Source organism: Cavia porcellus, unplaced genomic scaffold (genome assembly GCF_034190915.1).
Source record: "Cavia porcellus strain 051 isolate PalLab524CR breed Dunkin Hartley unplaced genomic scaffold, mCavPor4.1 scaffold_7, whole genome shotgun sequence".
Taxonomy (NCBI): Eukaryota; Metazoa; Chordata; class Mammalia; order Rodentia; family Caviidae; genus Cavia; species Cavia porcellus.
In genome coordinates, this window is record NW_026947490.1 from 77,584,273 (window position 1) to 77,599,023 (window position 14,751).

A 14,751-nucleotide genomic window follows, 5' to 3' on the forward strand; every position below is an offset into this window, starting at 1 on the left:
AACACATGCTTCAGTTATGATGATAGTATAAAAACAGCTCAATCTTATAAAACTATGAGGTGCTTTCTGATTCTTAGCTCTTAATTGCATTCCTACTGAGTCTAGGTAATATCCCCTTAATCTCAGCATAGGGCGTAGTGCTTTTATGTAGATTTAAGAAACTTATCCCTGTTTGCTGCAACTCTTTTGTTTGATATGATAAGTTTCAGGTAACCACCCACTAGATGCTTTTTTAAACTACATTTTAGATTAAACAAAAGCAGGTTGCTTAGTTGATATTTTAAACAGTATTCTAAAACTCAAAGAAACTAACAAACCATTTTTATGTGTTCGCTGTCAAAGGCTACAGGAGGGCAGCCTCTGCCTCCAAGGTCTCCTGCTGAGATGGAGAATCTATGTACCATTGTTTAATTTCATCTGGCCAATTTCAACTGTCAATATAAATATAAGCCTATGACAACAACTTATTTGTAGTTGTTGAAATAACCTCCTTAGCATTTGCAGTTTATCATTATTCTTAATTAAGTATTTTGAAGGTAGAATGGAATACAAAGATAATGATTTAAGGGTAACTGCACTTAAGGGAAATAGGGTGTGTATATTCCTCAGGAACAGTTTATTTTCCGAGCTATGAGTCACTATGGAAATAGTATCTACAGAAATGTTTGAATCTTCAAACTAATGAAACATAATAGTGAAACACTTTCTTGTCACTTTTATTTAAAAATTTTCACGACAGTATATTCTTCCTCATGCACAGGATGTCTATACTCAGTGACTATAATAATATTAGCCATTCTTGAATTACTACTGTATGCTAGCTACCTTTAAATGGATTGTTCTTGGTTGTCAGAAAATTCTTGCAAGGAGATTTTGCTATGTTACATGTCTGAGACAACTGAGACTCAGATAAGTTAATGAACAGACTGGTAAATTAGTAAATGCTAGAGCCATAAATAAAACCCAGATTCATTTAGACCTGGACCTCATGCTCTACATCTTTGGGGGAAGTCAGGCAGTAATAAATGAAAAAGAAGCACTCTCAAAATAAAAACAGTAATAATAGCTGTCATTTGTTAATGTGCCAGGTGCTGGGCCAGGTGCCCTAAAGGATTTAAATTCATCATTCAAATAAATACTCAAAGAGTTCATTCATTGTAGGTTTTTCAGATGAATTACATATTAATACCATTCCCTTTTGCCTTATGAGGAATTTAAGATTCAAAGGCATTGAGTTATTGATACCCAATAATAGCACACCTGGTGAAGATCAGAACGGAGTTGGCCGACTTGTGTCTTGTTGAGTTTCAAATCTTTGTTCTATTTTTGGATAATACTATAGGTCAAAATATATGTCTGATTTATAGACTCTGGACTGCATATTTATCCTTCTTCTCTGAAATTATTCTTGATTTGCTTTATTTAGAAATGAAGGCGCTTTTGGATAATAAGGAACTTTTCAAAAGTTATTGTGTAGTAGTTTGCATGTAACCTGCCACTGCCCAGGTGTGCCTCCAAGTCAGATTTCAGCCTTAAACTCAATATGCTCAGCTTGTATTTCAGGCTAGATCAGAGGTTCACTAAGAACCAAATGATGCAAGGAAATGTCTTAAACTCAGGAAAACTGCCTCACATAACATAAATTACTAGATTTTGAAATTCCACATGATGTAAGCAGAACTGAATAGCTTCCATCCCAGTCTTACAAGCATCCTAGACAAGCCCTTGACATTTACTCGTTAAGCAAGCATCCACTGATTGCCAGCTCTTGTTGCCATTGGCAAACAATGAAAACTGAAAAATCCTCGCCCTCTAAGAGCTTTATAGATTAATCAGAGAGAAAAGACAGAATGAACGCCAAGCAAGCAGAAGTATATAATATTACAACAAATCCTGTGTAATCCAAAATAAAAAGAGTGCCTCATGTTCCTGGCTGTAAGTACTATGAGTTGAGATGGTTAGAAAAGGCCTCACAGGAGAAAGGCAACTTCAAGACAGGCAGAAAGGATTAAGGGCACTGGTCAGGCAAACTCTGATGGTGGAGTTTGGGAGGTGCTACAAACACATTTATTGTCCTGAGGATTTGTGCAAGGGCCCCTGGAGAAGACAGGCTGAAAGGGTGAGGCTAGACAACCAAAGCCTTTGATGCCAGCTCGAGATTCTGGCCTTTGGCCTCCAAGTGATGGGGAGTCATTGAAAACTTTGGAGCAGGAAAGTGGCATAATTAAAATAGTGCTTTAAAAAAGATTAGTTTGTCAGGACTTGGAGGGATGGATTGGTGCAAAGGGAACAGAGCTAGAAGCCGCTGCAATAACTCAGGTATCAGGTGATGAGGTTCTGGACAGAAGTGACAATGGGAGCAGAAGGCAAGAAATAAACATGAGAGATGGCATGAGGAAAGACGCGAGAGACGGGGAGAAGGAAACACAGAATCCGCTGGCTTTAAATTCTGCCCAGGAACTTTTGTAGTTTACCCAGTGCGGAGAGTTCATGGAGCATTGTCTATAATATTCACAGTCTAAGACGCCGCTGGATTCACAAAAGGTCTTGCTTGTATTCAGTGCATCATTTTGTTTGGCAAAATCTACAGCAAGCTGCATTTCAAGAGAAAATAAATGCTGGAAAAAACTGACGGAGACGATCATTTCAGCTTATGTTCCAACCATAATAACTAGTAGGGACGACAGCGCAGTCAGGTGAAGAAAATCCAGCTACACACTGTTTCATTCTCCTCCAACATTCTAATTTCTTAGCTCGGTTGTTAAATTGACTTTTAAAATCTCTGAATTGACTAGTGGAAAGAGAGTATTTTTACAAACATATTGATACGATTCTTTAGTAATTAGAGAGTTTCTGTCATGCCTGCCTCCCAAGAGTCACCTAATTGTCTTCAGAATTTCTTTGTATAGTGATTCTATTGAATTATTTTTCTTGTACAGATGAAAAAACACAGCCGTAGAGAAAATGAGATAATGGTTTACTCCACATAGTGTGAGAATTCAAGAATTTATCGCTGTACTGTGAACCCAGTAGACTACATGGGCAAGATAAGCTCAGAAAGCAGGCATTACGATTTCAGTTATTTATTGTTAGTCAAAATATTGATTATCAGGCCAAGTGCAGTCCTCTCCCTAAACTCACCCAATATGCACACGAGCGCACACACACACACACACGGTTGCATTACCCTATGATATATACTATCATTTACTTTTGAAAGTGTCATTTTTGTATTACTTAAAGACTGTTTTTAATGCATCAGGTAAAACATACTGTGGCTTCTAATATTAATTCCCTCCTCACTTAACATTGTTAAAAATATTTATGATCCAGAGTAGAGCAAACCCTATTATTGCCCATTGTCCCTAGCTTTGATATAAAAGCCTTCTTTGGCAGTTTTCTAGGGAGGAATGTTGTCGAAGTTTGATGGCGATTTATGTTGGCAGTCCATTAAGTTGATTTTATGGCATCCAACACAACTATTGTCCATTTATGAGAAACCTGAGAACCACGTGGGGTCCCTGCGAAGGCCGTCTGCTACCTGCCCTTGCATACGGCTGACCTTGAGGGGAGTCTAGTTTGGTAATTTACGGCAAACACCATCTAGGAAGAGCCATTTGCAAGATTTGCTGTCATTTAGTGCTAAATGATCATTGCTGAGTCCAGAGACAGTCTGAGCCCCTGACAGAGCAATCCCATAAAAAATATTGCCTGCCCACCCAGGTGTCCTTTCCAATTATCTGGAGTAGAAATTAATACTTTTAAAAGCTGCTAGTTTTTGAAAGGTTATTACAATTTATTCCAGCAGTTTCTTTTGCACATTATGATGAATTAGTTTATTACACCATTATTTTCCACGTCAGCTTTTTAGAAGATTGAATCATAATGTTGAAACATTAGTATGAATGGCAAACATACTGCTTTACAGCTCAGTAATATATTTCTTTGAGAAAAAAATGTGCTTGGTTTTTAATAACAGGTAATTTTATGTTTATGTTCCCTAATGCTGTTGTCAGCTATTATTTATTTCTGTCTGGTAAGAACAGGCGAACTTTCTTTTAAAATGTTAATGGTGGCATAGACAGACTTTTGGGTCATAGTGAGAATATATTACCTAAAAGTAGAAATTATGAATCGGAATTGTTTTTCCCTAAAAGCTAACACTTTGTAACATTTCCTTGACACCAACTTGATATACTATAGTTACTTCCAGGGAGAACAATGCTTCTGTTTCAATATTTTCTCTAAATGTGATGGGGGGAAAGCAAATTTTAAAATTCATTTTCTATAAGAGCTTGCGTGGCAAGCGCAAGGTCGTATGTTCAATCCCTGTTACCAAAGAAAAAATTCATTTTCTAAATCTCGATGACTTCTTAGACTTTTAAAAATGAAGTCTTTATCATAAGTGACTTGTTATTTCATGAATCATTTATTAATATTTGGTAATCTAAAGGCATTTTATAAAATATTATTTAAAACTTTGATGGAGATTTCCTTTCTTTTAGTTGATTTTCATTTGTACATCCACGAAGAAAACCAGAAAACATAGACAATTTCCTGTTTTACTAGTATAAAAGTATTTATTCCACTTCCATGTGCCCAAGATTGATTAGATATATTCAAAAGAGTATCATTATATTCTATTTTTTCACGTAGCAGATATGTTTTGAATGCTTATTGCATGCCAGGCATTATACAACTATGTAGACTTTGAAAGATGTGCATAACATCTTAAACATTCAGCCTTTTAATTTACCTTGCAGTTGTTATTTTTTAAAATAACAGTTTTTAAAAAAAAAATAATGCAACTCCACAAAATTCCAGATCATCTGTAAACTGAGTTTATAAGCAAATTAAGCAAGAATTTTACATGCTTTATGTTTCCCACCTGCAGCCCAGAAAGTGCTTGCCAAAGGAAATATTATTTTTGTTTTCTCATCAAATGCATTTGTTTGGTTGAGCAAACTTTTTCAGTATTGAAGTGCTTATTTTCATTGAGATGATTGAAAGTAGATGTTAGTTTTATCAAAATTAAGATTTAAAACATTCCATAAATTTTCTCATTGTGCAAAAAAATTATTGATGATACTTTAAACTGATAACATGAAGGCAAATATTGGTATTTTGGAGTGGAAATCACATTTTATTGAACCATAGTGTACATACATAAAAATGCATGCATCAGAAATACACAGCTCACTGAATTTGCACAGTCCAGTGAAAGCAGATGGACCAAGGGACAGAAATCACCAGCATTCAACAATCCTGTCGCTTCTCCTGGGTGTCCCCACCCATCGTAGCTTAGGTTAGACTTATTTTGTACTTTATGTTATTAAAATCATGACTAATTCAAAACGATACTTTGGTGAAACATCCACATAGTTGTATGTTGTACTTATGTCAGTACTACCCAATACATTCCATTATTTAGATATATTTTACTTAGCCAATCCACTGTTGGTGATTTCTGAGTTATTTTCAGCACAGGACTACGGCAAAACAAATGCTTCTGTGAGCATCATCATTATCTTTCGGTGACAGTGAAGCACTTAGGCTGAATCTGTTCCCAGGAGTGGAATAGCTGGGCCACAGGAGAGATACAGTTCGACTTTCATGGCCACGACCAGACGATTTTGAAGAATTCTGGATCTTTCTAATGGTTACTGCTCATTTTTCTTTGAACTTCAAGCTTTTTACTCAGTTGGGAAGGATTGTAGGCGTCTCTTTGGGCCTGGAATTCTGTAACCCAGTGCTTCTGTGTGGTGGAGAGTGCTACTATAGTTTTTCAACAAAAGGCAGATAATGAGAATCTGTTATTTGATTTTCTGTTGGATTTCTCCATTTGCATTTGCACCTACATCTGATTGTTAATGAACCTGAGCATTCACATTTTATGCTAAATAATGAAATTATTGTATTTGATACAGAAAAGCTGGAAACTTTTCTGCTCTCTGCAATCATATGCCCCTATATAGTACAGAATATTTTAATCAAGCTACTGGAAATAACTAGCAAAATGAGCCTTTTCTTTAATGTTTCTAATTATTTTCACATACAGACCAGGGATTATAAATATACCTCCTTCAGTATGTTTTTATTTTACATATATATCCATTTTTGAATGGTTCTTCATGGGCTTTGGGGGTTGCCTAGCATCTGGGCTCTGCCAATTGGGTTTAACCAAATTATTCCTGAATCTTATTTTCTTCATTTGTTATGTGAGAAAAAATCATAGTTCTTGCCTCACAGATTACTATGAAAACAAAATGACATAACATATAACATAATAAGAATTAACAAGTGAAGTCTGCAAATGATACAGATATTCAACAAATGTTGAGTGGTATCATTTTTGATTTTTAATTTTAACATTAGTGTTCTTCCAGCTTCTGACTGGAGACACTAAAGATGCTACTACGCATAAAGTATGGATAGGCGACATGCTTTAAAGGTGAACAGAACTTGACAACTATGTATGTGCTGTACATAATGAATATAGTCATCGTGGGGAGTTGGTATATATGCATAGCACATCTTAGTCCTTTCCCTTCCATCATCAGGTCCCTTCCCATCTACAAATGGTTAATGTTCCTATTTTATATTGTTCTGTTTTGTTTTGGAGACAGGGTTTCACACAGGCTGACCCCACACTGGTTGTTATTCTGCTACCTTGGCCTCCTGAGTGCTAGAATTACAGACATGTACCACCTCACCTCATCCACTTACCTTTTTCTTCCCTCTAAATTAGATATGCTTTGGCTTCTCATGTAAGAGAGGTCATGCTGCATTTATCCTTCCGTGACAACTAGGTTCAATTCTTTATCCCTTTTGTTTTTCCACCAATATTAACCAAGTACCCACTACATACTCGGAACTAGGCAAGACATGGGGATTGTACCGCAAATAATTCAGACACTGTCCTGGCACATGAAACTCTTGAGGCCATCAAGCCCACAGGTGGTTTCAGTGCTGCGGGGCCAGCAGGGCAGGAAGGCACAGACACTGCGTTTACACAGGAGGGGCTCCCCAGGGACAGATATGGGATGTAGGGATAAGAAGGTGCCACACGGAAGAACAGCACTAAGGTGAAGATTTTCAGAAAGCTACTCAAGGTTAAGTAGCTAATGCAAGAGGCAAGAGGGACCACCAGCCCATGAAAGCCTTGTAGACAGGACTCTTCATCAGGATCATTAGAAGTCATTGAATGGTTTTATGTTTTATTAAGATATATGTGTACTCAGACAAAAGAAAGAGAGAGAGAGAGCATGAGAAAGAGAGAGAGAGGTACTCAATATATATACTTCCAGGCTGGGGATTTAGCTCAGTGGCTTAAGTGTCTGCCTGGCCAATGTGAGGTCATGAGTTCGATCCCCAGCACCATGTATATGATTATATATGTATGTGTGTTTGTGTGTGTGCATGTGTCTAATGTGCTTTATCTGCTATTATGATGTCAAGATACATCTATTTTCCTCAAATTTGATGACTCAAATTTCTCTTTCTTTATGGCAGAGCAACACTCTGTTGTGCCTAATTACATTTTGTTTATTCTTTATGTGTGGACATGTAGCCTACTTCTAAGATTCAGCTATTATGAATTGTGCTGCTATAAACATGAGTACGCCTACTTCACTGTGGTAGATGTCTTTAAACCTTTTGGAAGGATGCCTAGAAGGTAAATAACTGAGTCAAATGGGATTTCTATTTTTTAGCTTTTGGAGGACTCTGCACATGGATTTCCACAATAGTTGCACCAGTTTACACTCACACCAACAATGAAGGGGGTTCCTTTTTCCCCACAGCCTCTCCACCATTTGTTATTGGTTGACTGCTTGATGATAGCCATTCTTCCTAGGTAAGATGAAATCTCAGCATCCTTTTAATTTGCATTTCTTGAATGGTCAGTGATGTTGAACATTTTTTCATGTATTTATTGACGATTTGCACTTCTGAGAAGAGTCTGTTCATTTCAGGTCCCCATTTTTCAACCAGCTCTTTAAATTTGGGAAGGGCCTATTTTTTTAATTCTTTATATACTCTAGATATTAGTCCTTTGTCTGAGGAAAACCTGTCAAAAATGTTTTCCATGCTGTAGGTTGGATCTTTTTTTTTTTTTTTTTTTTTTTTTTGTAGGATCTTTACTCTGTTAGTGGTTTCCTTTGCTGTGCTGAAGCTTTATAATTTAATGTAATCCCCTTTGTTGATTCTTGGTATTATTTTTTACATAACTGGGATTATGTGAAGACATCAAAGAGGTACAATGATGGTCACTGTTTTTCTATCATCCATTGGAGTTCTATATCAATTTCACTGCTTTGTTTTGAGTGGCCTTATTTCATTTTGTTTTGTTGGGTTTTATTATCTTCAGAATTTAAAAAAATATGCAGCAAAAAGAAAGTCAGAAGTCATGGAGTTCGCTAAGGTGGTAAAGGTTGTGGTGCTTGTTATCATCTAAATACAGAATACCTGTAGATGTTGATCAGCTATCTGAGTTCAGGGGGGAAATCTCTTCTCAAAGGCTAAAGAAACTGCAGCCTGGTGTCCACAGGGAATGGCAGCTGCACAGATAGCACAGACACACCTGTGAAAGCAGAATGGAACTCTTCACACACAAGCCAGCTTCTCCTCTCCCTTTCCATTCCAATGAGGCTTCAAGCCATGAGACGGTGCCACCCACAACCAGGGCCGATCCTCCCAGCTCGCTTTACTGGACTGCTGTCAATCATCTCTGGAATCAACTCACACTCAAACTGTGTATTCTTTACTCTTCTACTGGGCATTTCTTGATCCATTCACCTTGACAGTCTTCAGAAAGAGGACATGAAAGGGAGCATCTATGGGGCTGATAGGAAAGTGTGATGACCAATGGAAAAAGTGTTTTCCCAGAAAGGAATGGATTGTCAGTACTGTCACCTGCTCCTCAGATGGGAAACAAGCCAGGCATTAAGAGTGTAAGCCCCAGACTTGGCCATGAAGAGATTGGTGCAAGCCAGTGTGCAAATAGCAAATGAGAAACATCAACAGGTGATGAGATTCCACCTTTCATGTAAATGTGATTACTCCACAGCACAGTATAAAACTGTATTGTCAACATAGTTGCTCACTATCTGTGAAAATACATATTTTTAAAGTTTGCACATCTACAAAAATGGATCCCGTTTTGATCATGGTAAAGTGTCCATCTCTGTTTGGATGTTTACCATTAATAGCAGTGTCCTTTAAAAAGATATGAATTTTGTGCCCTAATTCAACTGTTAGAAATTTACCTTTTGAACCTCAGTTGAGAATTGTGAAGAAACAGAAATGGTGCAGGGGCATAGGGCAGGCGATTCTCTTTGGAGATTTTCAGTTAATTTTAGAAAGGATGTGGAGTGGAAGCTAGCATAGAGGAAATCTGAACAGCAGAAAACTCCCTGACCTTGCATATACAAACCTGCAGCGTCCACTCAGGCTGCGGACTCCATGGAGGCCAAGTCGGTGATTCATTATCGTGAGTTAAGAGAGGCCATGCTATAAATCACAAGGAAGAGGAGTGTAGTTCTGTCTTCTCTGCCCTGTTCCACTGTTGAAAATTAATTTTCCTCAGCATTCTTTTGCCTGGTGGCTGTTATTTACAGTGTCTCACCCGGGCTGGCCCATTTGTTTCTGCAGTTAGTTCCTACTGGCTCGCCAGGGTAAAAGCGTAGCAAGTTAGCTGAGGGGCTGCTGGCGCTCTGCGTGGAAACGTGGCTTGCACTTCCTGTGTGCACAGAGGTGTGTTCACCATCCCATTGCTCACCCAGCCCGGGTCCAGTTTGCTCTGTGGCACTTGTGTTTAGAAGACATGGAAAAGGATAGTGTTTTAAAACCTCTGCAGTCTCTTAGAGCACTCCATTTTTACACAGTGGCTTTGGTGCCTCAGGGAAAGGCTGAGTTGCAGCTGGCATGGGTGGCAGGAGAGCTATGCATGGTACCCTCAGCGCCTCTCAGGTACCAGGCACTGGTCCGAGGGCTTGGATGCCTGCTCTCCTTAGCTAATCTCTGTCAGAGCCATGAGGCCAGCCAGCACTATGATGATTGCCATGTGACAACAGTGGGAAGTCAGAACCTCAAAAACCAGATGGTGCACCAAAGCAGACGTCCAGTGGGGAGCGAAAGCAGGATTGGGCAGAGCAAAATCCCAAAATGCAAGGAGCTGAAGCAGGAGAATTTGCCATGAGTTCAAGGTCAGCCTGGGCTACCAAGTGAGTTCAAAACCAGCCTCAACTACTAAGTGAGACCCTGTCTCAAAAAAAAAAAAAAAAAAAAAGCAGGGTTCAAACCCACGTTTTTCTATAGTGGCCTAATGGAAGTAAAGAATAATGTGCTTGTATTTCTGTTTTCTCTTTTTCCTCAAGCTTTGTCTAGAGTCCAAGGGTTTGAAAAACAAAGCTAATAGTTGTACCTTTTAATTCTGACTGAAGTGTCACCTACTAGCCTACTTTCTTCTTTTTCCTCTATATTTTTGTACCCTGTTATTTAAATCTCTGTAGGCCACTTAGAATCAGAGGAGGGGTTGCAGAAATATAATTTTTAAATTATAGGAAAAAGTCATTATCAAAATTCAGCATCAGAATAAAATATGCTATGGAATAAACACATCACTGTTAAGCATAAAAGATACTGTGCTACAAAAATAATTAGCATTAATTTGTTCTCAAGGAGAAAGATAAGCAAAGTCCAGTGGATAGAAAGTGGCAGGGGGTGGGACCTGAGGAGCTGTGCTCTGTATGACGGTCCCGGAGCCTTCCTGTGAGCCGGCCCTGGACACAGGTCTCAGGGAGCGAGCCCTGCCTGCACCTGGGTGAAGCGCAGCTCAGGACAAGGTGCATGATCAGAAAATGCCTGAGATGAGTATTGCTGTGCCTGTGAGTCGCCATCCTTGCTTTCTCCAAGTGAAGGAACCACTTGGAATGGATGAGGGAGAAGAAGAATAGCAAAGTCACCATCAGATGTAAGGGCCTGCGGGGAGCTGAGATGCAAGGCCTTGCAAGGCACTGGAGGACTTCAGTCAAAAATAGCAAGCAAGTCACATTTATAATTAATTCTGCTTTAATGCATTCAGTCCACATTTTACCAGCTTGCTTCTTTCGGGCTTCCCTTCTCAGCTATAAATAGCACCAGTGGTGTGATTCAGGCTGAAACTCAGATGTGCAAGATCAAAACATAGGCGCATTTCCACTTCGTTTACTCCCGTCACCTTCTGGGACAGTCAGAAACAACTGGTTGTAGCTTCTCGCCTCACTCAGAAAAAGGTCACAGTTGATTAAGAGAGGAGCCATTGCAGACACAGCCTTTAATATTCAGATACTTCATCTGTTTTCACCCCTCCAGATGCCAAAGCTCCTGCATCTGGGCCTTTGCTTCTGTGCACTTACGTGACCCGCCCCTGGTCACAACCTCCGTGTGATTCTCTCTGCTCACCGCTGAGCCCCCGCGCACTGCCACCCCTTGAAGGGACTTGAACACAGCAAGCTGAATGCAGAATAACCTTGACCTTTCTGAATCTCAGTTTCCTCCTCTCCAAAATTAGTCTGGGCCTGCCCTGCCTGCAGGATTGTTGCAAGCACTGAGAGAATAACTATTAATAAAGTCACTATCACTGTTACTGCAGGAGTCCTTGGTTAAATGAAAGGAAAAGGGACAAGAAGAGACCACTCTGGGAACTTGAAATAGAAGAAATAAAGGAGCAAATGACTTCCCTTTGGGATCCGCGTACTGCCACAACCTGTGCCTGCCTGAACACAGAAGCATCTATTAGATTATGATAACACAGAACATGATAGAGGAGGGCAAAGCCAATATGGTGTGACAGGAGTCTGCATGGTTGAGAACATAAGTATGAAGAAAAACATCAGACAAATCTTACCATCGAGCGAGAGCAAAATTTTTCAGTAGGTGTCCGAAGAAAGAGCATACCAGCGGAAATGTAGAAACAGGTGTATTTGAAAGTGTAATAGAATTCCAATAGCATATGTCCAGAATTTAAACTACTGTTATTTAATGGTGATTAGTGGGCATTATTCAGTTAGTTATATCAAAGCAAGACAGAGTCAGAATCAAGACCAAGTACTTCCCCTGCGCATGGAACACGTAAGAGGATATATCCTGGCAGTGAGCGCTCTGAGGAAGCCTAAACCAGGACACAGAGCCCAGTGCCTGAACAGCTACAGGAACCACGTTACCACTTGCAAGGGGAATGTAATGATAATGGGGAATCTCAGGGAACACGTGAAATGCAGAAACGGGGATATTCAAGCAGATGTGCAGGGTCTCACCCACTGGCTGGGGATCAATTCCTTCTGAAGTCAAGAGGCATGAGACAAATGGGCGAGACTAGAACTAGGTGACGTGAGATTAACTAGCTGTTACATAGTTAAGATAGTATAGTGCAAACGAAGAAGCACAAAAGTTGTCAGGAAGACCCTCAAACAGATTCATTCAGCAAAATTAGATATTGACAAATCAAGACAAGGCAGAAGACTTGCTTTCACAGCTTGAAAGCGGTCTAACCCCTTAGCAGCAAAGGCTACATAGTCCTGAATCCCTGCATCCCTCTCAGCTGAGACAGGAAGGTCAAGGCACAAGGTCACTCAGAACTGGACTTAAACTGGGGGAACAGACTAGGAATAAAGTACATAGAGATGAGAGACAGAGTCAGCACTGACACCCCCCCACACACACACCTTAAAAACTCTCAACAACTGTACTCCAGCTTTTGGATTTTCTAGGAGTGCAAAATGAAATTCTGAGAAGAAATACAAGGGAAGTAAATCTGTGAATTTCTGAGGGTTTCAGATTCTTCCTTCTTATTAAAATGCAATTCATGTTTAGGGCAGTCAGTAACAGAATTATTCTTAATTACTTACAATTTTACCTGTACTTGAATTTAAACATCAGATGGTATCCTCAAAAGTTTAGAATTTTGAAGTCAAAAGAAGTTAAGAATATAGAGCACATACAGAATATATGTGTTGGTAATCATTAACAAATTTTTACAGTGATGTGTGCTCTGTGGAAATGTACACTTGAAGAAACACAAGTGTGTATTTATAAGAAGTAGCTCTCCCTTTAAAAATAGAAAGTTGTATGCCAATGTTGAGAATTGAGACTGAAATTTTATTTTGCATAAACTAATATAAATATGAAATTGCCAGCATACAATTAGCCCAGCCTCAGAGCATGAGATATAAGAGCAAGGCTGGGTGTATTGAATTGGAAAACAATGACCTTATAAACAATGGCATGAGGACTTCTGTTATTCTATTTTAATTTACGCTTCGCAAACTGTTGATGTAACTTCTTATATTTTACATAATTTGATGGTATTGTTTTTCAAAGGGGTTTCAGTAGATTAGAATTTATAGGGCAAATGCATACTCAGAAACAAATGGTTGTTCCATCTACTGTTGGCTTTGAAAGGGGCTGCAGCCTTCATTTAGGCAGCTGGCATTCTGGCCACTAGAAAGCTAATCAACAAGATGGCTAGTTACCTTTCTGTGTATTTCCTTTAGAGGCATTTAGTTGCAATCCCACAGATGGTAGCTGCAAGCCATTAGTTTGTGAGCCAAGCTTTTCAGTGTCCTTTTGTACTTAGCGAGATTGCGACTGCAGCAACACTATTATTTCAAATTCATCGAGTCAGCGAGCCTAAAACAAAGCGATGTCATAACAGTTTAATCACAGCTCACCTTCCCCTTTCCTGGGTAAACAATCAAACACCTGCTGAATTCCGTTCCACGTAATGAGAGCGTCTGAGTAACAGAGATCAAAGAGCGCTGATGTACAGCAAAGGGTTTTATTACAGGATTTCAGATGGCTCTTCTGAGGGTCAAATCATGCTGCCCCAAACAAGCAATATGAAAAATTCTGAATCCACATGGTTACATGCCAGTCCCTTGTGTCCTCAGCGTTTTTAGGGAATTCTTTCTATCAGTCGTTTTAGAAATGACTTGAAAAATAGCCCTTTAACATTTACGAGGGCAAAAGAGTGTGTGCTTTGTGCTTTGTCAAGAAGCTATAAAAATGTAAGGCAAAAGGAGACAAAGAATGGTTAGCTTCCTAATTGTAGGAACATTCCCACTTTCAAGAGTAAGCAAAATACTTTGAGCTGTGAAAATGTCTATAACACAAATTTTCCAATCAGTGTAGTTCACATAAGACACCTCGACTGTCCCCTTCTGTTTACAATGAATGAATAAATATGACCACAAATAGCAGTTCTTTCTTTTGGGGTTCTATTGTAATTAGTAAAAATATCTCCTTGCGCTGAGGTATTATTCCTCTCAGCTGCTTTTGTAAATTCTATCTCACATGCTATCAAATCCAAATCCCCTTTTCTTTCTGATATCACCCCAAAACAGCTTGGGAAATCCCCATGGTCTTCACAAAACTTCTGAATGAAAATGCAGTGGGACATTTCCCCCTAGTCCTATTCAGTCCAATACAACAGCGCTCCTCAGGTTCTCTCCTCCACACTTGCATGGTTTCTCATGTGTGAAGTACTTACTTTGATCCACTTCATGGAGCTCAGCTGTGTCACTGTACAGTCACTGTCTTATAAAATATTAAGAAATCAAACACAGAACAATCATCTTTTGGTACTGTGTGCAACCAGCGAAGGTTGGAACCAAAGAGTTTCTGTTGATGGCTTTGTGGACAGAAAGCACGTGAATAACAGTGCAGATTAAAACACACTGCGTGGAACATCCACTGCTGTATTGCAATATTGTT

General features: G+C 39.2%; 1 protein-coding gene across 10 annotated transcripts in view; it reads left to right on the forward strand.

Annotated features, from left to right (window-relative positions):
* The window catches only part of Hs3st5 (heparan sulfate-glucosamine 3-sulfotransferase 5), a 282,160-nt gene that overhangs the window by 173,963 nt on the left and 93,446 nt on the right, over positions 1–14,751 (forward strand). For 2 of the 10 annotated variants that reach the window (XM_063253881.1, XM_063253880.1), the window contains exon 4: positions 7,713–7,855. The exons of the other annotated variants lie outside the window; for them this stretch is intronic. The gene's annotated coding sequence lies outside the window, so the exon portion shown is untranslated. The remainder of the gene's footprint in view (positions 1–7,712; positions 7,856–14,751) is intronic. 10 annotated transcript variants of the gene reach the window in all.